This window comes from Mauremys mutica, chromosome 1 (assembly GCF_020497125.1).
Source record: "Mauremys mutica isolate MM-2020 ecotype Southern chromosome 1, ASM2049712v1, whole genome shotgun sequence".
NCBI lineage: Eukaryota > Metazoa > Chordata > Testudines > Geoemydidae > Mauremys > Mauremys mutica.
In genome coordinates, this window is record NC_059072.1 from 51,255,632 (window position 1) to 51,281,949 (window position 26,318).

The window sequence follows — 26,318 nt, forward strand, 5'->3', positions numbered from 1 at the left end:
ATCCAGTTTTGGAATCATTGCTCACAACTGTAGCCAGTACAATGAGGAAAAATGGGAGACATAAAAGGGAAAAGGGATATTATGTAGAAAGAATATTAAAAACATACCAATCCCCTGTGCCTCTAGTTTGGTGTCTTTCAGGCACTTCTAGCATCGGAAGACCTGTTGCTTTTCACCTTACTATAGCAGGGAATCTGGGAACCTGTTGCTTTTGCAGGGCCGCCCGGGGGGGGGCAAGAGGGGCAATTTGCCCCAGGCCCCGGGTCCCGCCGGGGCCCCCACAAGAGTTTTTCGGGGGCCCTGGAGCGGGGTCCTTCACTCACTCTGGGGGGCCCAGAAAACTCTTGCGGGGCCCGGGCCCCCGGAGCTTCTTCCGCTCCCGGTCTTCGCTTGCGGGGGGTCCTTCCACTCCGGGGCAGAAGGACCCCCCCGCCAGCGAATTACCGCCGAAGTGGGACCTGCCGCTGAAATGCAGCCGGGTCTTCGGCGGTAATTCGGCGATGGGGGGCCCTTCCGTTCCAGGACCCGCCGCCGAAGTGCCCCAAAGACCCACGGCGGAGGCTCCCGCCGCTGAATTACCGCCGAAGACCCGGCTGCGCTTCGGCGGCGGGTCCCGCTTCGGCGGCAGGGGGCCCCTGCTGCGGGTCTTCGGGGCACTTCGGCGGCGGGTCCTGGAACGGAAGGGCCCCCCGCCGCCGAAGCGGGGGCCCCCCGCCGCTGAAGACCCCAGGCCCCTGGAATCCTCTGGGCGGCCCTGTGCTTTTGTGCTCTGAGGAAAAATGTTAGTTTCTGAAGTTCTGTTGCACTATCTAAATACTTTTCATTGAAAACACATTTTGGAAATACTTTTTCACATCAAATATTCATAGAACTTTTGTTTTTAAACATTTCCGTAAATGAAATGGGCACAAGCAGGCTTGACTAATCCCTATGGGCATATCTACACTTACCTCAGGAGTGATCGATCCAGCAGGGGTCGATTTATCGCGTCTAGTGAAGACACGATAAACTGACTGCCGAGCGCTCTCTCGTTGACTCTGGTACTCCACCGGAGCGAGAGGCAGAGTCGACAGGGGAGCGTCAGCAGTCGACCTTCCGCAGTGAAGACACAGCAGTGAGTAGCTCTAAGTATGTCGACTTCAGCTACGCTATTTTCATAGCTGAAGTTGCGTAACTTAGACCGACTTAGCTCGCTCTCCCCCCTTCACCCCCAGTGTAGACCAGGCCTTTACAAAAAGTGAGAATTTCAATGAAATTGCATTTGTCAAAGTTTGGAGCTGCGTCAGGACTAGCAAGTGTATGCTAAATGGTGAGACGTGATCCTGTACCAAACCTGTTATGAGTGGTTTGGTCCTGCACTCAGATATCTGAGGTCAGACCCTTGCGCCTCAGGAGAGTCCATTGAATACTGATCGCACAGATCTGGTTGCGGGGCCTAAATGGTTAGAAAAAAAATGTGATTGTATTTTTGTCATAGTGTGGGGTATTTGTGACTGGAAGATAATTTATATAATTTGTGAAGGCTGAATCAAGGATATGTCAATTTAAAGCTGCTTTCTAGAGTGGCTAATCTCATTCTAGAATCAAGCCTTGAAATATGGATAACATGATATTCATATTTTTATTAACAATTACTCCTGGGGGAATTCTGCACCAAAAGAATAAAATTCTATTCACAATATTTTAAAATTCTGCATATTTTATTTGTAAAAATAATACTATATAATCACAGCAATTTCAATTATTTTGGTAATCTATTTCAAATTACCTGTCAGCATATAACAATACAGACACACACACAAATTCCTGCAGAAGTAGAGAGTTAAAGAAACCCCATATGACAACCCAGTTCCTGTTTCTCTGCGTCCTTCCTCCCACAGAGCCCAGTGTGAGGTGACTCCACCCCAGCCCAGACATCCGCACCCCCTCCAGAGCCCAGCTGCAGGCCCCCTCCCCAGTCCAAACATCCGAACCCCTCCCCCTTCAGAGCCCAGCCGCGGACTTTCTCCAGCCCAGACACCCGTGTCTCCTACCCCCCAGAGCCCAGGGATCCAGACAGAGAAGCAGCTTGATGCTGGGTCCCAGGCTTGTATGGAGTTTCCTGCATGCTGTCTCCTGCCTTCAGGGAGTGCTGAGAACTGCAGCTGCCGGAAAACCTCCAGATCCCTCAACCCCCTCTCCCCCCAGCACTGTGTTTTATTTGCGAGCTGGGCTCTGCTAGGTCCAGAGGCTCCTAGTGGCAGCCAGCAGCCCATTTCTGGCGGGGGAGGGGAGGAAATTCTGCACATTCAACATTAATTTTTGTGCAAATTTTGCATTGTGCAGTGGCACAGAATTCCACCAGGAGTATAACAATATAGTAGTAGCTTGGATCAGCATATAAGGGGAAGGTACATTAGTAATTAGGGAGAGGGAGACATTTGAAGATAGTATTTGAAATTATCTTTATGCCACCATTATCTTGGTTAAAGTCATCTGGGTGCAATAGGTGTACTTTTAAGCTAGGATCTGAGTCATATATTATATGTATATAATAATTGTGAAGCTGCCAAAGGTATTAATCTGTGACTAGATGGTTTTTGGTAAATACATCTAAGATGATGGGCTGATCCTACAAACTCGTACTCGGATGTGAGGATTTAGGATGTAAAATACTAAACGGTTAAACAGTTAACTGATAAGCATTAGTCTTACTGATTAACCGACCCTAACTGTTAACCACCAGCCCCAGGGTGGGCCAGCCAGCTGGAGTGGCCCCAGCTGTGCTGGTCCGCCGACCCCAGGCCACCTGGTCAGAGCAGCCCAGCCCTGGGCTGGTTTGCCCACAGCCCCAGCTGCACCTGTTCAGGGAGATTTTGGCAAACCAGTAAAGTACCTAAACCACTATCGCTTGTTTCTAACAGTAGTCAAGTTAGCAGGCCATAGTGAACCATTCTTGCTTATTGCTAACAAAAGTAGATAAGTAAGCAGGTCATAAATTGGTCACACAGGGGCCTCAGTGTAACCAGACAGGAGGGGAGGGGATTTTGGGTGCCACAAACAGGGCAGCTTGACCCCACGCCCTTCCTGCTAAGAGTGTTAAAATTGCTGATGCATGTATTTTAGAAAACCAAGTCTGTTTATATGTTCCCCCAGGAATGTTTGTCAGGGCCCAAAGGCATGGACACTCTGCCAATTAACCAGAGATATTTTTTTTTCAATCATAAGGTGTCTGCCTTTTAACCCTGCTTGCTTAGCAAGTTTTCTTTAAGGGTTATGTCATTGTATTACTAATGTATAAATAAGGGGGAAAAGTTTGAGGTAATTGGACTTCTCAGGAGGGGCTCTTCAGGGATGCTCCCTCTGGACGCATCTTCGGGTCCCCACTGGGAGACGGAAGCCTCGCCAGTTGAAGCCTGTCACGGTGCCACTCGAAAGCCACGCTCAGCTTCGGTAATTATCGAGGGCTGGGGGTGTTTCACTAACCTGTTGTGGACTTGTGTAAGTGCTTGAGACTAAGTAAAGTTTAGCTTTAAGTAAAAGCACTCTTGTGGTGTTCTGTTTGTGCCAGCCATCTATCGGTCGGATGGTCGTGTCTCCCTTGATTTATTTCCTAATACTACAGAGTAAAAGTTACCGAGAGCTTTGGGTTAAAAGAACCCTGGGTAATATACCCACCAGCCAGAACAGCCTCAACCCCTCTCCCTTCAACTGGTTAACTGATTAAACAACATAATTTTAATCATTTAAATGGTTAGCTTTTTAAATGAATATTTACATCCCTCGTGAGGATTCATACAAGTAAGGATTGCATGATTAGGTCCTAAAGCCATAACTCTGTTAACACTTGCCAACATGTCCGGAAGTTAAATGGGATTATTCACATGAAGAGCGATAAGCACATGCAAAAAACTTTACAGGATTGGAACCTATATTTGAAATTTGGTGAATTTTGATATTTATATGTAAATATGACTCCTAAAATAACTTAAAACAAATTATGACCATAATTTTCAAAATGCTGAGCTCAGCTTGAATCCTTTTATTTTATTAGCATAAAGATGCTTGAGGAATTCAGTCTCTCTTTTTTTCATTTTAGTGCCTTAATATTTTCCTGTGGACCGAGGCAGTGAGTTTGTATTTAATGGGGCTCTGCCATCTTTTGTTGAATTGGTTCTTTTCAATTATACTTTGGAAACTTAGGGCATTATTCTCTACTCTCTGCATGGCTCTTCAGTTGCACAATGCCTGTTAGTGTTAATGAGAGTTGAGACTAATGTTTTCTCTCTAGTACTTTAAACTTCAGTTACAACAGTCTGCTAGCAGAAATGAGCTGTGCTCATTAAACAACTTTAGAGCTGGTATTCTGGAGTAAATTTATCAAATTCATAGGACTCGTCCAGACAAACTACAATGAATTGCTTAGACCTCCAGCCACTGACACACCTTCCCTTGCAAAGTCTTATCTGGTCTGGCTTTTCACTCCTTTCTCTTGGGTTCTCCCCTTGATTATTTTTCTCCCCAACTCCCACAGAGATCCCCCTAATGCATCCAGAAACCTCTCCTAATATGTGCATTGCTCTCACTCTGCTTCTTGCTTCCCCTGGGGAATCTCTCTTCACAAGTGAGAAGACTATTTTAAACTGGAGTACAATACATAATATTTAAAAAATTGGCTTTTGATGTGATTTATCCCAACCTTTCATGTCAGAAGTGTTACAAGTTACAAAGTAGTTTTTCTTCATTAGTAGAGGAGTGAGGGAGAAGCTGACTTCTGCTTTGTTTGGTTTGTCTAGGATTTAAAGGTGTATTGTTGGAGCACAGAATTGTAGCAGTGTAAAGCTGGAAGGCATCTTGAGAAGTCATCAAGTCCAGCCCCCAGTGCTGAGGCTGGACTGAGTGTATCTAGACCATATCTGACAGATGTTTGTCCAACCTTTCTTAAAAACTGCATTGAAGGGCATTCCACAATCTCTGTGGTAGCCTGTTCCAGATCTTATACCTTTATGGTTAGAAAGCTTTTCCTAAGTGAGATTTGTAAGATTTTGCTGCAGATTAAGCTCATTACTTCTTGTCTTACCTTCAGTGGGCATGGAGAACATCTGACCACTGTCCTCTATCATATTTGAGGACTATTAACAGGTCCTCCTTAGCCATCTTTTCCCAAGACTATTTAAGGGAAGAAAGGACTTCAGGAGAGCTGGCAGTTTCTCCAGGAGACAATATTAAAGGCCCAACTGCGAACTATCCCAATGCAAAGGAAAGATAGAGAGAATAAGAGGCCAGCATGGCTCCATTGGGAGATTTCAGTTAGCAGTGCAGAAGTAAGGATGACGTGGTATGGTCTTGCCACTCTTACTTCTGCGCTGCTGCCTGCAGAGCTGGGCCCTCAGTCAGCAGCTGCCACTCCCTGGCTGCCAAGCTCTGAAGGCAGCAGTGCAGAACTAAGGATGGCATAGTACAGGGGTCGGCAACCTCTGGCATGCGGCTCGCCAGGTTAAGCACCCTGGCAGGCTGGGCCAGTTTGTTTACCTGCTGTGTTGGCAGGTTCGGTGGACTGCGGCTCCCACTGGCCACGGTTCGCCGTCCAGGCCAATGGGGGTGGCGGGAAGCCGTAGCCAGCACATCCCTCGCCTGCGCCACTTCCCGCTGCCTCCATTGGCCTGGGACGGCGAACTGCGGCCAGTGGGAGCCACGGTCCGCCGAACCTACTGACGCGGCAGGTAAACAAACTGGCCTGGCCCACCAGGGTAGTTACACTGGCGAGCCGCATGCCAGAGGTTGCCGACCCCTGGCATAGTATGATATTGCCACCCAGCTGTGCTGCTGCTGGCAGGGAACTGCCATCAGAACTGGGTGCCCAGCCACCAGTTGCAGCTCTGCAGCCATCAGTCGCCACTCTCTGGCCACCCAGTTCTGAAGGCAGCACAGAAGTAAGGGAGGCCTCCCTAAAGTAACATTGTGACTCCCCACCCCCCACCTCCCCCGGCACCTCCATTTTGGGTCAGAACCCCCAATTTGAGAAATGCTGGTCTCCCCCGTGAAATCTGTATGGTATTGGGTAAAAGCACACAAAAGACCAGATTTCATGGTGGGAGACCAGATTTCACCGTCCGTGATTCATTTTCCATGGCCGTGAATTTGGTAGGGCCCTAACTATAGCACATGCTAACCTTCTGAAATCACAACTTAGAGGGGGAGTTTAATTTTTAACTCTCCTAGTTAAGCATGGTAGCTAATGCAATCTAACAACACATCTTTTAAATCTAGTCAGGACAAAACTTATTTTTATTCAAAGTCACATCTGATTACTTTATTGACAAATTATTTTACCACGTCTTACTCATGATAACGCCAACAAGTTATGGGAGAGGAAGCTGAGTTCTAATCATGCTGGAACATAATGATCAGAATTGTTAAGGTTCAATTGAAGGGCTGAAATTCTACCCTCAATTGTACCTTTGAAGACCTTTGAAGATGGGTATAATTGAGAGCAGAATTGGACCTATTGAATCTTCCTTTCTGCTGCTGAGATGCAAACCAGAAAGAATACAACTTAACTTTCTGGTCTTGGCTTGGATTTGCTGAGCTGTCAGTTAGAAATACCACTACAAATGACTTGCATCACGCTGTTAAACAGGATAAATGTGATTTAGTAGTCACTATCTGTCTTGATTACAACTTCAGTTTTGTGATTAAGAAACATCAACATCGGGCACTTAGTTAGGGGTAACATAGATAGTTCAGCCTTCATGGTCCATGAGGTTCTTGGCCTCTCTGCTGTGTCTGCTAATTAGTGGACAGTATGGTGGTGAGTTTATAATGTGGGAGGTAGAACTAAGACCCAACAAACTTCTATCAAACATCCATTTGATGGGAACAGCTTTTTATGTGCTTGCTGAGTTGGGTGGGATTCATACTGGTAGAATAAAGGCCGTGGAGGTCATTAGCAATATCCTGAGGCTTCTAGACCCTTAATTTAACACCTCTAAGAGTGCAGCTTGTTTTCTGGAAGGATACATTTACTACATCAAGTTTTGACCTCTCTGGAGCTTGCATGGACAAAGGTCTGCCATTCTCTGCACACGCTGTTCTGTCCTCAAAGAAAACTCCTTATGTGCACCCCTGTTCTTAAAGGGATAGTTCGCTTTAACCAAAATATAAACACTAAAATACAATAATAAAACAAATTATCACAACATCAAAATTCAGATCTAAAAATATTTTTGCAATAGAAAATCATGTAAGAATAAAATATAAATGTTTCCCTCTGTAGGTGACCAGTCAGGTTTGGACCCATAACCTTCAGGCCTAGAGCATAGGTTTCTAATATTCCAGCTAAAGCAGAGGCAAATTATTACTCTCTGTTAGGGACAACCCACAGGAGATGAGACAACAGCCACATTATCACTGGGTTACATAATTATTTGTTAACTATCATTAGAATGTTGAGTTCTGTTCCTGGATCTGGTAGTATGTAACAACATCCTGGTTTGGATCATCTGCGGGGATTGAAGGTGGGATCTCTATAACTAAAATGATAAGCTTCTACCTATCACCCAAGCTAATGGATAATACAGATCAGCATGCGGGGCCAGAAGCAGACTCGTAAACCCCTATATTTATTCTAGCCACTAGAGAGAAACAAAGATCCATAGTTGGGTTTATGTGGTTTAGACAAGCACATAATTTGGACCCTTTCTATTGAAAGGCAGTGTGGCAAAGTGGATGAGATTGGTATATACCGGGGGTCGGCAACCTTTCAGAAGTGGTGTGCTGAGTCTTCCTTTATTCACTTTGATTTAAGGTTTCACGTGCCAGTAATACATTTTAATGTTTTTTAGAAGGTCTCTCTCTATAAGTCTATATATTATATAACTAAGCTAGTGTTGTATTGTAAAATAAACAAGGTTTTCAAAATGTTTAAGAAGCTTAATTTAAAATTAAATTAAAATGTTGATCTTACGCCGCCGGCCTGCTCAGCCTGCTGCTGGTCTGGGGTTCTGTTCACCTAGGCCAGCAGTGGACTGAGCGGGGCCTGCAGCCGGGACCCTGGCTGGCAAGGGTCCGTTAGCCAGAACCTCAGACTGGCAGCTGGCTGTGCGGGGCCGACGGATGGGACCCCAGACCGGCAGTGGGCTGAGTGACCTCTGGTATATACCGTATTAAACATGGATTCTGCTCCTACATCTGCCTGCTGTGACTGTGTCTACCTTCTCAGTTATATAAGCTACAAAATGGGTCATTGATAGCTGCCTTCCCTAAGGTTGATGGATGAGATCTTGGATAATAAGGATTGTGCAGTGCTCAAAAATTCCAAGAACAAACAGCAGAAGAGCTAGGATTAGAACTCCTGAGATCTTTGCTTGTAGTTGAATGTACCTTCCCTTTAGGCCAGGGGTGGCCAACCTGAACCTGAGAAGGAGCCAGAATTTACCAATGTACATTGCCAAAGAGCCACAGTAATATGTCAGCAGCCCCACATCAGCTTCCCCACCCCACCCCGGCTCCCAGTGCCTCCCACCCATCGGCAGCCCCACCAATCAGCGCCTCCCCTCCCTTCCCACACCTCCTAATCAGCTGTTTCATGGCATGCAGGAGGCTGGGGAGGGGGGAGGGGTGGGAAGGGATGGAGTGGGGGCAGGGCCTGCAGCAGAGCCAGGGGTTGAGCAGTGAGCACCCCCTGGCCCATTGGAAAGTTGGCGCCTGTAGCTCCAGCCCCGGAGTCGGTGCCTATACGAGGAGTCGCATATTAACTTCTGAAGAGCCGCGTGTGGCTCCGGAGCCACAGGTTGGCCACCCCTGCTTTAGGCTGTTGTGTGGGATAATGTTTCTCTGTGTGTGACATTTCAGCAATTATGTGGAAATGCATCACAAACCTGCAAAATATATGTGTGTCATTTGGCATGTCCAATAATGCTATAATCACCTACATTTTTAATTTGAAGTTTTAAAAAAATTGTTTTGTATTTGACTGGCTCATGAAAGAATGTTTGCAGTGTTATAACTGGGTTGACCCCAGAATAGGAGAGAGACATGGTAGGTGAGGTAATATCATTTATTGGACTAACTGCTGATTTCCTTCCCCAGATTTGATGAAGAGCTGTGTGTAAACCTGAAAGCTTTCACCTTCCACCAACAAAAGTTGGTCCAATACAAGATATTAGCTCACCTGCCTTCTCTCTCATGAAAGAAAATTCACATTTCATAACATTTTGTTATGGATGAACACTTTATTTTGAAAAAAAATAGGTTCTGCTTTAGGTTTTTTGTTTGACTTAACCTCTATTATATGTTTAATTAAATATTAGTATTGTTCTGTTAACATTGCAGGTGAAAACATTAATTTGAAAATTAATCCTGTTTCATTTTTAGAATAGTTTATTAAAATAGGAAAATTGGCCAGTTAGAAACCAGTTTCATTTTCTGATAGTGGTAAGAGCACTGTATAGTCAAAATGTTCAAACTAGCTGCTTTAATATTTACTGTGATGCTACAACAGAGACACCCTTTCTTTGAAGGGTGCTCTCTGGAGTCTTGATGGATTTAGAATTGGAAGTTATTCTTTCGCTCAAATTTCTTTTGTGCAGCCCAGGCTAATTAAAAAAGATGCCATTGACAAGACATGATTTGTCTTTTTTTTCCCCTATTAGTCATGAACTCAGAGAGGCAGAAAAAGATCCTTGAAAGTCATTTTCACCCTCAGTCTAGATAGAGTGTTTAAGAATAATAGCTTCTGAAATATTATTCTAGTCTCTGTAGCAAAAGTATTCCAGTTTTGGACAGACCTTTCGTGTAATGATACCTCATTTGGTTAAGAATCTCATGATGAGTATCTGGGATCTGTACTAGCAGTAGATTCCAGTGCTGAGTATCTTGTTTAATGGATGTGATAATGTCTGTTTTCCTTTGCCTACTCTGAGCTGTGTATGTGAGTAACTTCTTGACTCAGAAGAGGTTTTGTTTTTAAACAAATGTTTTATTTACCTGGAGTTTGTGGTGGAAACAAAATGTTAACACAAGATCTAGTACAGCCCCTTGTATTCTCTTTGGAAGATAAGCACAAGTAGGAAGAGATTGTAAAATGCTTAAACAAACCTGTAGGAGAACACTTCAACCTTCCTGGCTACACCATAGCAGATTTTAAGGTAGCCATCCTACAGCAAAAAAACATCAGGACCAGACTTCAAAGAAAAACTGCTGAGCTTCAGTTCATTTGTAAATTTGATACCATCAGCTCAGGATTAAACACACTGTGAATGGCTTGCCAACTACAAAAGCAGTTTGTCCTCCCTTGGTGTTCACACCTCAACTGCTAGAAGAGGGCCTCATCCTCCCTGATTGAACTAACTTTGTTATCTCCAGACTGATTTTGGCCTGCATATTTATACCTGCCTCTGGAAATTTCCATTCCATGCGTCTGACGAAGTGGATATTCATCCATGAAAGGTTATGCTCCAATACATCTGTTAGTCTATAAGATGCCACAGGACTCTCTGTTGCTTAAACAAAACATGTGTGAGATAGGCAATTTAGCAGAAATAGGGGAGAAAGCTTCTACTATGGTGCAGGTCAATGATGCACCATAAATCTTAGTATAGTTGCTAGGGAACCCTAAAGATTATGGGGCTTCCCAGCTAGAATGGCTTCACTGGGAACATTGGTGGATTCTCTAGCTACCATGCTGAGACAGAACCACCAAAGACTGATAAATGGATAGATTTATTTATTTATATTCCACTCCTTACCATGGTAGCTGAGTGCTTAATCCTCCCTACTCCCCAGGTCTTGGAGAACTTGGGAGGTCCCCAGGCAACCGGCAAGTGTTACTCACATGTGTTTATTCTAATTTTGCCTAGTTGAACACAAGTCTCATGAATTGAATTGGCTTTATGTGCTTGCATGTATGTATATTTCATCCCCTTCACTCAGACTTGAAGACACACGAATTTTCTCTTCTCCATACCTACTTCCTGACTAGAATAGTCACTGTGTGGTGACTTCTAAGACACGCTTCCTGTAATACATTGCAGGCTTGCAGCAATTGATTTAAGTGCAGATTGGATAATAATCTTTAATTCCTCTGTAGTTAATTAAAAAACGAAAACCATTCATTGCTTTAAAGGCACTGAGGTAAAATCTGCAATGTTGTAATTATGTAGGTAACGCTTAGATATTCATCATAAATTTAGTTTGTGGAAATCATGCATTGATTGTAATTGAGCATAATATGCATCCTCTCCAATGTGTTGTCATGCTATTTTTAGCATTACTCACAGTAAAGTGATCTACATATCCTTTACTTCATCTGAGATGTCAAGGCTTAATTAATTGATGTTTGTAATTTGAGATCTGTGGATAATAGAGTTTCAGAAGTGCAAACTTGTTGATGTTACCACTACAGTTGCTTAATCTTAAAACGATCCATTAACCAATTATGGTCAGCGGCATTTACACCACTCTCAAATTGCAATTGCATGCAATTTAAAACCTCATTTTGGTCACAATCGTTGAGTAAAACATTGTTTGGCTTCATTTGACACCTAAACATAACAGAACAAAGCAGGACAATAGCACCTCATGTGTAAGGTAAGTGTGTCAATGCAAGGATAGCAGAAAAAGGTAGGTAAATTTTCCTCCTGTCAAGGCTTGTTCTACAATTAAAATTTATATCAGCATAGTTCTGTTGGTCAGGGTGAGGGAGAAAAAACACACCTCTGGCTGACATAGCTATGTAGACAAAACACCCAGTGAGAAAAGTGTTTCTGTCAGTGTCCGGGGAGGTAGTGTTCCTGCACCATAGCAAAACTCCTTCTGTCGGTGTCCGCTGTGTCTATGCTAGGGGGCTGTGCCATCATAGATATGCAGATGAAGCCTCCGTATGTAGACATAGCCTAGGATTGCGCATAAACCTTTGCTGTTGCAGATTGCCGTTTGGCACTCTCAAAAATGCAACAGGTAAATAAATATCCAGTTGGACCAAACATGTTAAAGGAATATCCTGCCTCACCTTCCTCTGCATAGCACAGATGTATTTAAAAAAAACCCAAACCTTGATTTATGCAAAAATTATTTGCTGTTGCTGCCTTAATGTTTAGAATGGCAAGATCATAACTTTAATTTTTTGTAAATGTGACTTGAAAAGTACCCTGTATGTTTAATATCACCGAAGAAAACAATTACTGCAACCAGAGACTTTTCACTTTGCTAACTTCTTGCTTATAAAGCATTTCTCGTATAAAACTGCATTGCTGGATCCGAGCTCCACTGAAGACACATTAATCCCACAACAAATTGCTCTGCTCCCTAGAATTGTTAGACCATATCAAAGGTCCACTTGGTAGTCATCACTGGACTCTACTGTAGTGTTAATACGTCAGTTTTCCATTTAATTGCATGATCACTGTTAATTTAATCTACAACAAATCAATGGTACTGAACTATGGAGTACATTATTTTTAGTGAGTAGTAAGTGAATGGGATGATTACACTAGCTTAGTGTTCTGTTGAATAGAAGAGAAATCAATTGGCCTGAAAGAATTAACTGCAGAGCAACAATGTAAAATGTGTGACCTCTCACCCTTCCTCCCCTTCCCAATGAGGCATTTTGTAAAGCTGTGGTCATTCTGCACATTGCATACACACATTTCTACTAAAGCTGGCCTGGGCAGTCTGCTGGCTGTCTAAAAATGGAGTGCCATGCACCGTCTTCGCTAAATCTTTCCCCTACCCTCCTCCCCTGCTTTCCAATCTGTGTGGTTATCTCTACATGGCTGGCAGTGCTAGATTGTAATTCCAGTTTTGTGAGAACTGAGCTGATAAATCTCTTTACTGATTTGCATATGAAGAAGTGGTTTTTTACCCATGAAAGCTTATGCCCAAATAAATCTGTTAGTCTTTAAGGTGCCACCAAACTCCTCATTGTTTTTGTGAATACAGACTAACACGGCTACTCCTCTGATACTGTTTACTGAATTGTGGCTCAAGAGTTCATGTATCTTATTGACATGTTTAGTTTTAGATCTGTAAAAACCTTAGATTTCTCTTTGTCTCTCTGTACTCTCCTAAGAACCCATAGCAGTGAGGATACAAACACTTCAGCATTTTTAGGCACATAAGTGTTAATATAAAAAGGTACCCTGAGCATGTTAATTAATAGTCCTGTGTCCTTATGACAGTAGAAGGTAGTAACTTTAAAGGTAAAATAGTGATAACTGCTTTCTAATATGTTTTTGTCAGTCACATTTTTGGATGGCATTTAATGTAATCAAGTTTTCTTTCAACCTTTGTTTAAAAGTAATGTCCTTTTTGAATTACTTTAAAAGTGTTGCTTCTTGCTTATTACTTTACATTTTCTGATGTATAGGCTCTGCACCCTGGTGCTAGTGGTAGTATTTCTAACTTGATTTCAGATCGTAGAGGGTGGTGAATGGGATGTTTCCAGTGTTTAGGGATCAGGGACTATGTTCCACATAGTCCCCTCTTAGCAGATCTGAAAGGTAAAGTTTATGGCAGCTGGGGGTGGGTGGGGAGGGGAGTCTGTTTGTTTGAATGGTAACCAGTTATCTCCAAGTGGATAAAGAAGCAGTGAGATTAGAGCAGTTAAAGGGGAGAAAATCTCATCTACAAGACTTTGAATCTTCAGATGTAAAGAACCAGCATGATTCTGTTTCTTAAAGCCCATTAATACACAACTAGCTCTCAATAGGAGTTTAGAAAGAAGGAAAAGGGGCAGGGGGAAGAAGGGGCTTGCAGCACCATTTGAACTAAGGCTGCAAAAGAACATTCATTTTGGGGGTACTTGCAGTGTTTTTTACAATTGACTCAAACACTGAAGAAGTTCAACCAGGCTATAAAATAAGGTTATTTAAAGCAGCAAAAATGGTGTTCAGTATTTAGGTTGGGACTGAATTTATTGCTTTGTAATACACAAAAGTCTGTAATAGGCTTGAAAAATGGTTGTTCAGAGACTAATTGCTGTTTGGTGTTTGTCATTATTTTGAAATGACATCAAAGGGAGCACATAATAGTCTTCTACACTAGCACCTTCATAATGGAAATGGTTTGTAATCCTTTGGAGTCCATGGGCATATATATGTCCTCAGAATTCCTTTGAGTAGCAAAGCTAACTGCATTAGGTTAGAACATGTTTATCATTTTGATAAGAAAGCAATAAAAATGTTTTAATGAGACCTGTGCAAAGCCTTTGGTACAGTAAGAAAGAGCTTCTCAAGAGTTCTGCAAACCTACCTTAAGTGCAGTCCACTCTGCAGTGTACATCTCTAACACATTATTTCCTTAGTGAATTGGCACCAATGCCACTCACATTATTAGATAGATGAGACTAATGCTACCAGGACTATTTCAAGTGTGCATGTTCTTTAGACTGCATCAATGGATATGTTAACAAACTAAATTAAATTAGGTAAAAATGTACTGAGCTCACAATGTCTCCGAGCTGCTTATTCAACTTCTTGACTGTTCCCTCTTACCTTTCTGCCTTTTAACTTGGTAGAAAAGAACACTGTGGTTTCGTTCAGAAAGATTCTCAGAACAGTGAGAATGTATGCTAGTGGTATGTATGCATATAATATCCTGTATACAGCCATCAGGAATACCCCTTAGGCATTTGAGACAGATACCACAGAATTAAAAGAAATCCTTTTCATGAATAACAAATTAAAAGTCAAAGGAGGGAGCAACAATACTGAGCAAATACGAAAATGCAGGAGAGAAAACAAAAAAATCAAATGGTGAAATGAGCAGTTGAATGGTAAAGAGAAGAACACACATGTGCGCGCGCGCACACACACACAAATATCAATTATTACACTATATTTATCTGGCTTCCTGGCTGTTTTTGAAGGGTTATCTGGTAAGATTCTGGGAAAAAGAGGCCATTTGCATGGAAATCACAGAGCTCTCTGACTTTTACCTGCATTGTCTTCAGGAGTGGGCCATAGGCACCTCTATTTAACTTTAATGTCTCATGCCTGGAACGGATCTGTGAGTAATGTAGCACCTTTGTTTAATGCTACATGGCAGAATAAGGGTTGGACTGTCTGATGTACTAGATTTTTGGACAGCGATCAATACAGTGTGACAACACTTGGTCACACTAATGATTCTTTGAGTTGGAAGCAGGGCCGGCTCCAGACCCCAGCGCGCCAAGCGTGTGCTTGGGGTGGCATGCTGCGGGGGGGCGCTCTGCCTGTCGCCGGGAGGGCGGCAGGTGGCTCCTGTGGACCTCCCGCAGGCGTGCCTGCGGATGCTCCACTGGAGCCGCGGGGCCAGCAGACCCTCCACAGGCACGTCTGCAGGAGGTCCACCGGAGCCGCGGGACCAGTGACCGCCAGAGCGCCCCCCACGGCATGCCACCGTGCTTGGGGCGGCGAAATTGCTAGAGCCGCCCCTGGTTGGAAGATAGTGACTAGATAAATAACCAACAGAATTGAAGTGAGACTTGATTTTGGGTGCAATAACATGGTGAAATTAACCTAGTAGAGTTCTGTAAAGATGATTCCCTAAGAAGAGAGGAGATTTCTGCAATAATATATCTCTGTGTTTTTGAGACAATCAAGCATTAATTCCAGTTTAGTCAATAGTTTTATACAACAATATGTACCTAAGTAGATATCCCTAATAATATGGTACAAAAACCCTACTTACCATTAGTATAGTTCTTTTTTTCTTATTTCCTTTACTCATATGTGATGTTTTCCATTACCACTTAAGCAATTCATGATAAAGATCCACCAATTTCTTGTTCAAACAACAATTCTTATAGACTTCCATTCTCCCTAGGCTGTCTCTCAAACACATCTTACAGTTACTTCAGAAGTCCATCTCAAAAGAGATAATGCTGTTGCAAATTGCTCTTTCTGTAAAGCATAGGCTGTTTTCTATTTGGATTTAAGATAACTGACCACATCATAAAAAGCAGCAAAGAGTCCCGTGGCACCTTATAGACTAACAGACATATTGGAGCATGAGCTTTCGTGGGTGAATACCCACTTCGTCGGATGCATGGCTACCCCTCTGATACTTGACCACATCATTGTTTTTTGGTTTTGATTTTTTCTTTCTGAAATACTAGTGCAAGTAGGTGTGCATTTTCTCTGCTCCAGTGAACAGTTGTGCTTTTTTACTGCTTTCAGTTATGATTGCTATGATATCTTCATTGTTCACAACATTAATTCTTTGTGTTGGTTTGATCAAATACTATAATACAAGTCATCAGTGTGATGTATTTTAGCAACTGGACTGTGAAAGATACAAAGGAGGGTTCTGCAGTACTTCAAAAAAATTGCACTATAGTGCCACTGAAGTTTAGTTCAACCCAGGATGGCAAGAACAAAATCATTAATTAGTAGTTATATGCCTATCTTAACTGTGTTTTCCATCTACACGCTCCAGCAGTCAGTGTCATATGAAGAATACTTTAGTTAGATAGTTCTTTGTGGAGTGCATATGTGGTGTTTGTGGGTTTTTTTGGTTTGGTTTGGTTTGTTTTTTTGCCAGTCGTGAGGAAATATTCAAGCAGATATTGATAATGTGTCATTCATGATTAAAGGCTTCAAAGAGCAGATAATAGTGCTGAATTATATTACAGTAGCACCAAATGGTGATAGGTGCTATATGGACATATAGGCAGATCCCTCGGAGTTTATGGCCAAGGTTTTCAACTGACTAGTGATTTTTGGGTACCCAATTTGAGGCATCTTAAAAAGCCTGGGGTTTTTCCCCCCAGAGAGTGAATGCTTTGCACTTCTGAAAAATCAGACCCCTTAAAGATGTCTCCAATCAGGCACTCCTCACTCTAGTCACTCTTGAAAATGTTGGCATATAATCTAAAAAGCCTTGTCATTTCCATGGCTCTTAACCAGAATAATCATATAAACTATCCCCACATGTCCCTCTATTTAACCATTGTTAATTGGCTTATTTGTGGTAGGTATTGCATCAAATCCTTTCTTAAAGAAGGATTTGAATGAGAAGAGAATAGTTGCCTTATGGACCAGCTCAGGGGGCTATTTCACTTGTGTAGTGCATTCTGTGCCAAGCCCAGTTTGTACATTGAACTAAATGAGTCAAAGCACTAGTGCCAGTATTGGATGTTGGCCTGGAGAACACTAGGGTTCCTGTGTAGCATGCATGCATTATTAAAAGGCACTGCAGTGAAAATGCAAGTGCAAGGGCAGAAAAGATAATGCTTCTGATGCTCCTATCTGAGCCTCCTCTGCTTATGCTTATGGTTCTGGAAAACTCAGGGAAATGCTGCTCAGAAGATATACAGCATGGCTCTTGAAATGAACCCGTTTCCTTTCCCCCTAGATGTTGTTGGGTAGGCTTGTCCATCTGTCTTGCAAGGGAGATAAAACAACATTTCTACAATTTGAACCAGTAATCCAGGCCTGACGGGTTACTTTCCGACTTTCCTAGTAGACAGGATTTCTACAGTAATTTACAGACCAAATCATTTTTGCACATCCTGGGTGTCTCCAGCTTCATGCCACCACCCTTGTTTTACTTTTTTAGGGAGTAAGATTAATTTTTTTTTCAGTTTTTTCATCCCTTGTCCCCAGTCCTCTGAGACTGTTACTGTAATGTTCAGTACAAAAAAATAAAATTACAATCAAATTAATCTTTGTTATGTTATTTGTATTGTGGTACCTTCTGGGAGCCCGAGACATGGATTAGGACCCCGTTCTACTAGGTGGCGTATAAACACAGAACAAAAGGATGGTCTTTGCCACAAAGAACTTACAGTCTAAATAATACTTGGACTATCCCGTAGAAGCAAAATGAACAAAATACCCTCCCTTCCCAATCACTGTAACCTGAAACCACGGGGGAGGCTTTCTTCATTCTGCCCAGCCAATAAGCATGTTATCAGTTTTGACTCCAGCTCTGAGGAAAGAAAATTCTGTGATTATTTCAGAGAAAAAGCAAGAGATTGAAATCCCGCTGTACGCGTTTACTTCAGGCTGCTCTGACTGCTTCTGGCTCATCTACTTTAAGTGCATTTGCATAGTTCCCTCAGCGCTCCCCTTGTTAAAACACTCATAACTGAGGGAGGGAGAGGACCAAAAGGCGGGAGGGAAGGTCTTGCATGTATTCTGCGTGCAGATGCAGTAAATAGGCACAGGTTCAGCCTCTTCAGCTTCCCCAAACCCCATTCACTCTGTGGTGCCAATATTGTTTGCAGACCAATATTGCCATGAAGTGGGGAATTCCTCCAGACCTGAATGTTACTCTTGGTTCCTTCCTGGCACTAGTGCTTTATAATGACTTACTGGGCCAAGATGCATGATTGTGGAAAGCTCCACAGAAGGCAAGAGAATTTTCTTAGCTGACAATTCAGGAGATGAGATGTTCCTGTTATTAATGACTATAAATAGGTGAAGGAAGGCTTGTTTAAAATGTTCTAGCTCTGGGAATACAGGAATTCCATGTAGCCCAATATCTTGTCTGCAAGAGTGCCCAGAGTCAGATACTTCAGAGGGAGGTGTAAAAAGCCCTGCAGTAGGCACTGTGTAAAACCCATTAGGTCATTTGATCTGTTGCAATACTAGCACAGAGAGTATGTAAGGGAATAACCTATTGGTCCCAACTTCCCTTTTCAGAAACTAATGAATTCTCAGAGTGGTGGTAATTGTAATTTTCCCTTCCCTATTCATTTCAGCTAAAGAATATTGCTATGCAGATCCCAATAGTGCCTTGGACTGGTGAATCTGAAAATGAAAAAATAGGATTTTACCTGATAACAGTGACATACAAAGGAAGTAGAAATAGAGATTGTTGGCTTCCACCGAATTCTTGCTGTATGATGAATAAAGAAGGCTTGAAAAGTTTGGCTTTTTTTTACTTTTTACGGTTTTATCTTAAACTATCAGGAATGCCAAGCCTGATTTTCTGTGGCTTTGCTGCATGTTTTCTTAAGGGATTCTGTGTAATGGGAGCTTTTCAGTCTATGATTGAAGAGACAGAGGATGTTGAACCTCCTATCAAACAGATCACTTACACTCTCTGTCAGGCTTCACTTGATTGAAATCCTGCCAGTTCTCCTGCCATCCCTAAAGACTTCCAGGAAAACAGGGTAGGCAAGATGTGAATTTCTTGTGTTTGTGTTTTTAAAAGTATGTGTGTGAACACAGCCCATAGCCACTGAGAGTCCTTCCCCCTCTCATTCTTGTTTGTATTGGGGGGTTTGTAACCAAAACAGGAAACCTGTCTCATTATACATTGTAAAGAACCCAAAAAGGGGCAGAGAGACCTTCCCTGCATCCCATCCTGTATGCTATATCTGAACCTTGCATACACCAATTTGGGATGATTGCCCTCTATGATCATGCATTTTTTCATTTCCTTCTTCTGTCTTGGTGAGCAGCGTAAGTGTTTTGGAGTCCATTTAGTTTATTTCCTTTATTAGCTTCCTAGCTAATTTTTTTCATAAAATATTGTAGATGTGTAAGTTTTGTGGGAAGTAGGGTGACCAGATGTCCCGATTTTATAGGGACGGTACTGATTTTTCGGGGCTTTTTCTTATATAGGCATCTATTACCACCCACTCCATGTCCCGATTTTTTACACTTGCTATCTGGTCACCCTAGTGGGAGGAAGGTGAAAACTGGATAATGATCCATAGGCACCAAAACTCTTAGGCTAGCCGATGCTGTACATCAATTAAGAATGTTTGAATAAAATCCTAATTAGTGTAAATGAGATTAAAAAATCAGTTACACTTAATCTTTCCTTTGTATATTGTCTCTGAGCTAGAGAATTAATTCTCCTTCATTTCACCTGAATGTAAACAGGATATTAAGCAATATTATTCTCCACTTTAAAGGCTTCACACTAAAGGATCTGGAAAGTTTCAGATTTAACAATCTTAACTTTCCCTGTACTAGAACTTTTTGTTGTATCTGTGGCAATAGCTCCATTTTGAGCCAGGTAGCCCATACATTTTATTTTTGTTTTGAATTACCATGTGAGGTTTTTTTTGGGGGGGGGCGGGGTTGGGGAGGGGATGTTGTTCTGTTTTTTGTTTTAGTGAATTGATTGGTTGTGAAGGTTGTCCAAGCTCTCTTCCTTGACGATATGCCCAAACCCTAACCTTGATGGATCTTCTCTAAGGACAAGAGGTTACTTCCGTCTCCATGCCTCTTTGAGACTGCCAATGAGGGGGCCAGTAATTGTTTTTGTGACATGAGTGTCTGTTAGGAACTGATTCAGGATCACCAATTCATTTTGCACAGGCTATTGAACAGCCATCATGAGGGGAATGTTAAACATTGTTAATCTTGTAGCTTTCAGATTGATGACCTAGAGGTTAAAAACTTAGTTGTGTTACTCAGGCTCATACAGTCCCACTAGCCAGCTTTTTTTTGGAACTGAGCCCTTGTTCAACCAGTGCATTTATAATCATTAAATTAATGATAAATACTGTTTGGGGGTGGGGGTGTTGGGGGAAGTCATATGAATTAAAGGTCTCCCAAATCCAGTTAACTCTCTGTTAAAATTATTTTGCAGTTTATAATCCTGCAGGGGGCAATTTCCCTTTTTCAGACCAATTCTACAGCATGCCAAGAACCCTCAACTCCCATTAAAGTCAGTAGGAGTTGTAGTTGTTCAGTGCCTCACAGAATTGGGCCTCTTGCATATGTCTTCAGCTGTAACAATAGCTACACAGGTGTAACAGCAGGAGACTATAGCTCTCATTATATATGCTAATAAGTACAGAAACTAATGACTATAACTTTGCAAACCTACTGTAGCAGTAATAAACCTTTTACAAAAGTTTCTCAGTTTAATATTGTATTTAGTAATTTCATTGTCATGTGTTTTGCATGCAGAGATGGTTGTGCACTGAACAATTGCAGTGAAACAAGGTGATGATAGAGCAGTTATTCAGGGTCTGGGATGGCACTGCTTCAACTAAAGTGTACTTCCCTAGCTCCTTGCTCAACATTGTACAAGGCAAAGTACTTCATGCATCATTCATACTTCTATAGATCAACTGGAGTGTATGCAGAGTTTGGTACGCTTATGAGCCAAACTGTTAATTGTGTTTCAGTGATGGTGAGATTTAAGGGATTTGGTGAAGACAAAGTATTACGGCTGACATGACTAGTGCATAACTATATGTGCCTGGGACTGGCAGTGCCCGTGTAATGTATGGCAAGGATGCTTCATAAGTATATATTGTGTAGAATCTACTGTGTACAGTAGAATCTCAGAGCTGCGAACACCAGTTACAAATTGACCAGTCAACCACACACTTCATTTGGAACCAGAAGTATGCAATCAGGCAGCAGCAGAGCCGCCCTCCACCCCGCCCCCAAAGCCAATACAGAACAGTAGTGTGTTAAAAAGGGGGAGGGAGGGAGCAGCATTTTTCTTCTGCATAGTAAAGTTCCAAAGTTGTATTAAGTCAGTGTTCAGTTGTAAACTTTTGAAAGAACAACCCTGATGTTTTGTTTAGATTTACGAACATTTCAGAGTTAGGAACAACCTCCATTCTCAAGCTATTCGTAACTCTGAGGTTCTTCTAATGTTTTTTGTTACTGGAAGAGTTCTTGCTTTTGCTCACTAGTATTATTTATAAAGAAAGATACGAAAACACATACTTGCGTGTGTGTGTGTGTGTGTGTGTGAAACTGGTCTTCTTTGAGGATTCCTAAAATATTGCAGAAACAACAAAATCAGTTTAACTTGTTACATTTGTTTATTGCATATTCCATATGTAGACTATATATTACCATTCCTTATAAGTATTCTCTTAACATTAATCACTAATTTCACTTACCTTCTTTTAAACTTTTCTGTTCATGTGCAATTACTATATAGGTAATGTAGCTACCTAGGGTTTTTTAATTGGTATATTAATAGTGTGATTGCAATTTTGGGGGGAGCGAGGAAGGTGAAAAAGTCAAGCAGACTTTAAATACTGAAAAACTTTAGTAAAGAATTTGTTTTTGTTTGTTTTTTGGCTTTCACTTTACTAACCTACTTTACATAGAAAACGGGACAGAGTTCAGTTATTCAGCTCACTCCTTGCAATGCCCTATTGATTTTTTTTCCCCCATCCCCCTTTCTGAGCAGCTTCACATGCAGTAAAATCAAACATGTCCATCTACTGCACATGCAGTGGTGTCGGGCATGTTGATCAAATGAGAAAAAGATGTCCAAAGTCTCTTCGTTGAGTACTTTTGGAAATAAAGCAGCAGCAGCATATTCAGTCATATTTTTATTAAAAATATTTTGCATTCTCTTCATGGAAGATCAAGACATTGACACTAACAAATACTTTGGGCAGAAAAGACTGTTTAAAAGAAGTACAGACTAATGTTTGCTGTTAACAGTTTTCAAAGTCTCAATATCAAATATCCTTATCAGTGAATGTCTATTAGCGGCAACTATTTGATATGGACAATGGGTTTTGATATTCTTTTAATCTTATTTTAGTAACAAAAGAGTGTAGATTTCTTTCTTAAGACTCAGATTAATTAATAAAAATTAAGAGAATAAAGTCAATATTGACACTGAGATTGATTTTTTTTTTTAAGTGTGTCCAGAAACAAGACCAGCTCAGCATATTTAGGTTTTGCAAAACTTGTGTGCAAGAACCTCATCCAGAGGGTCTTGAAGTGGAGTACTATAAATAATCAAGGAAACCACATGTCTTAGATCTGCAAAGCATGCATGAAAATGTGTGCAGAACTAGTTCAGGCTTCCCTTCTTGTGGTATGTAAGCTATTTAAATAAATCTGCCTGCTAATATCTCTGTAGTGAAAGGTAATTTTACTAGCAAGCAGCCTAATGGTGGAAATGTGTTCTTTATGCGTTACTAAGGGCTTGGCTACACTTACAAGTTGCAGCGCTGGTTGAGGCTTTCCAGCGCTGCAATTACACCCCGTCCACACTTGCAGGGCACAACCAGCGCTGCAACTCCCTGGTTGCAGCGCTGGCTGAAAACCCATCCCGGCAGGGGTATAAGGAGTGCAGCGCTGGTGATCCAGCGCTGCTCAGCAGGTGTGGACACTCACCAGCGCTTTAATTGTCCTCCAGGGAATAAGGAGGTATCCCAGAATTCCTGTTCAGCCACTCTGCTCATCAGTTTGCACTCTACTGCTCTTGCCTCAGGTGACCCGCCCTTCAAATGCCCCGGGAATTTTAAAAATCTCCTTCCTGTTTGCTGCAGCCAGGTGTGGAGTGCAATCAGTTAATCTTTCCAGGTGACCATGCCTCCACGTGGCAAACGAGCCCCAGCATGGAGCAATGGCGAGCTGATGGACCTCATCAGTGTTTGGGGTGAGGAATCTGTGCAGGCACAGCTGCGCTCCGGCCGTAGGAATTACGATATCTTTGAGCAGATATCAAGGGCCATGCTGGATAGGGGCCATGATCGGGACGCACTACAATGCAGGGTGAAAGTTAAAGAGCTGCGGAGTGCCTATTACAAAGCCCGCGAGGGGAATCGCCGATCCGGAGCTGCCCCCACGACCTGCCGTTTTTACAGGGAGATGGACAAGATACTTGGGGGTGACCCCACTGCCAATCCCAGGATAACGATGGACACTTCTGAGCAGGCTGGGGGACAGGAGGCGGAGGCGGAGGCGGAGGCGGCGGCGGGGGGGGGAGGAAACCGCGAGTGAAGCTACTGGGATGGGGGAAGACACCCCAGAGTGGGCATGCAGCCAGGAGCTCTTCTCAAGCCAGGAGGAAAGTACCCAATCGCAGCAGCCAGCAGTTGCAGAAGGACAAGCAGAGGAGCGGGTTAACGGTAAGCGGCTTTTATTTTCTGGGTGGAAATGTTTCTGGAGAGGAAGGGGGGTTATGGCTGCATGCATGCCAGCCTCTAGATGTGGAATAGCCCGTTGATGTGGTCTATCACGTCGCGGTAATCTGCTTCAGTTATCTCAGCAAAAGTTTCATCCAGAGCGTGGGCAATATGCCTGCGCAGGTTTATAGGCAGAGCCACTGTGTCCCTTGTCCCAGTGACGGTGACGCGTCCGCGCCACTGTGCTGCCAGTGGTGGGGGGACCATTTCTGAACACAGGCAAGCCGCGTAGGGTCCCGGGCGGAATCCACATTGCTCTAAAAGAGCCTCCCGCTGTTCCCTAGTGACTCGCAGCAAGGAGACATCTTCCAGGATTAACTCCTGTGAAAAATGTTGGGAGACTCTTTAGTGAAGAGATAGGGAGATAAGATCACCCCTGCAGCTGCATCTTCACTCAACCCCTCTAGCACTCCAGATTACCCGAAGCAACCAGCTCCCCTCTATCACTCAAGCCCCACTTCTCCCTCTATAAGCACCCCTCACTCACCATTTCGTGGCTTCTGCTGTGTTATGCGTTTGGGAAAAGAATGCTAAAGTGAGAACTCCCTCAGTGTAACAATTCATGTCTGGAGATAGTGAATACAATGCTGCCCGTGTTAAATGTTGTCATTTCTGTGTTTCTACAGTGACCTTGACTACTGGACTGCCCAGATGTTCAACATCACAGAGGCTTCAAAATTTGAGAAAAAATCCCCGAAAGAGCAAAGAGGACATGCTGAAAACTGTTCTTCATCACTCTGCTACAGAGAGAAAGGAATTGAAGGAGTGGAGAGAGAAGGAAAGCAAGATCCGCCAGAGGGAAAGCAGGATCCGCAAGAGAAATGCAGTGGCCAAAAGGAAAAGCACAGAGCAGCTTCTAAGCATCCTGTCGCGCCAAGCGGACTCTATCGAGTCACTCGTTGCCATGCAAGTAGAGCACTACCGTGCTACTCCCCCCCCCCGTCCCAAAGCTTTTTGCCTTGTGCCCCAATGTCAGCTCAAACCACCTTTCCCCAGCATTCAGGTTCTTACCACCACCAGCTGCCTCCAACACCTGTACGCTCACCAACCAGCCCTGATACCTACCACCCTTACCCTCTGCACTCAACCCCCATCACCATGCAGTATATGCACCCTGAAGTGCAGGATTCGTTAAACAGCACTCCAGACAGGACATATGCAAACTTGTGACTGTACAGTTCACCAACCCACACCCCTGCCCTCTTGTGTTCATGAAATGTTGTGTGTCTGTCTGTCAAGGAAGTTTTTTTCTTTTCAATAAAACAATTCTTGGCTTTGAAAACAGTCTTTATTATAGCAGATAGTGAAAGATACCTTAGCCCAGTAAAGAAAGAGGCACTGCAAATCATTTTAGGGATAATAGAATAACAGTGTAAACAGTGCAATTCACTCCCATGCAAGGCAGCAAACATTACTGTTGGCTTTCAGCCTCAAATTCTTCCCTCAAGGCATCCCTAATCCTTGAAGCCCTGTGCTGTGCCTCTCTATTAGCCCTGCTCTCTGGCTGTGCATATTCAGCCTCCAGGACTTGAACCTCGGTGGTCCATGCCTCACTGAATGTTTCACCCTTCCCTTCACAAATATTATGGAGGGTACAGCAAGCGGATATAACCGCAGGGATGCTGCTTTCCCCCAAGTCTAGCTTCCCATACAAGCAACGCCAGCGTGCCTTTAAACGGCCAAAAGCACACTCCACAGTCATTCGGCACCGGCTCAGCCTGTAGTTGAACCGGTCATTGTCCTGTCAAGCTTCCCTGTATAGGGTTTCATGAGCCAAGGCAATAACGGGTAAGTGGGGTCTCCAAGGATCACAATGGGCATTTCGACGTCCCCTACTGTGAACTTCCTGTCTGGGAAAAAAGTCCCTGCCTGCATCTTCCTGAACAGGCCACTGTTCCGAAAGATGCGAGCATCATGCACCTTTCCAGGCCAGCCTGTGTAAATGTCAATGAAACGCCCGCGGTGATCCACAAGCGCCTGGAGAACCATAGAGAAATACCCCTTACGATTAACGTACTCTGATGCCAGGTGGGGGGGGCCAGAATAGGAATATGCGTCCCATCTATTGCCCCTCCACAGTTAGGGAAACCCATTTGTGCAAAGCCATCCACAATGTCCTGCACGCTCCCCAGAGTCACGGTCTTTCTTAGCAGGATGCGATTAATTGCCTTGCAAACTTGCATCAAAACGATTCCAACGGTCGACTTTCCCACTCCAAACTGGTTCCCGACCGACCGGTAGCTGTCTGGATTTGCCAGCTTCCAGATTGCAATGGCCACCCGCTTTTCCACCGTTAGGGCAGCTCTCAATCTTGTGTCCTTGCGCCGCAGAGTGGGGGCGAGCTCAGCACACAGTCCCATGAAAGTGGCTTTTCTCATACGAAAGTAGCCACTGCTCGTCATTCCAGACTTCCATGACGATGTGATCCCACCACTCAGTGCTTGTTTCCCGAGCCCAAAAGTGGCGTTCAACGGTGCTGAGCATTTCCGTGAATGCC

At 43.2% G+C, this 26,318-nt stretch overlaps 1 protein-coding gene across 2 annotated transcripts in view; it reads left to right on the plus strand.

Annotated features, from left to right (window-relative positions):
• Positions 1 to 26,318, plus strand: part of DOCK4 (dedicator of cytokinesis 4) — a 428,604-nt gene that overhangs the window by 70,590 nt on the left and 331,696 nt on the right. The gene's annotated exons all lie outside the window — the stretch shown is intronic.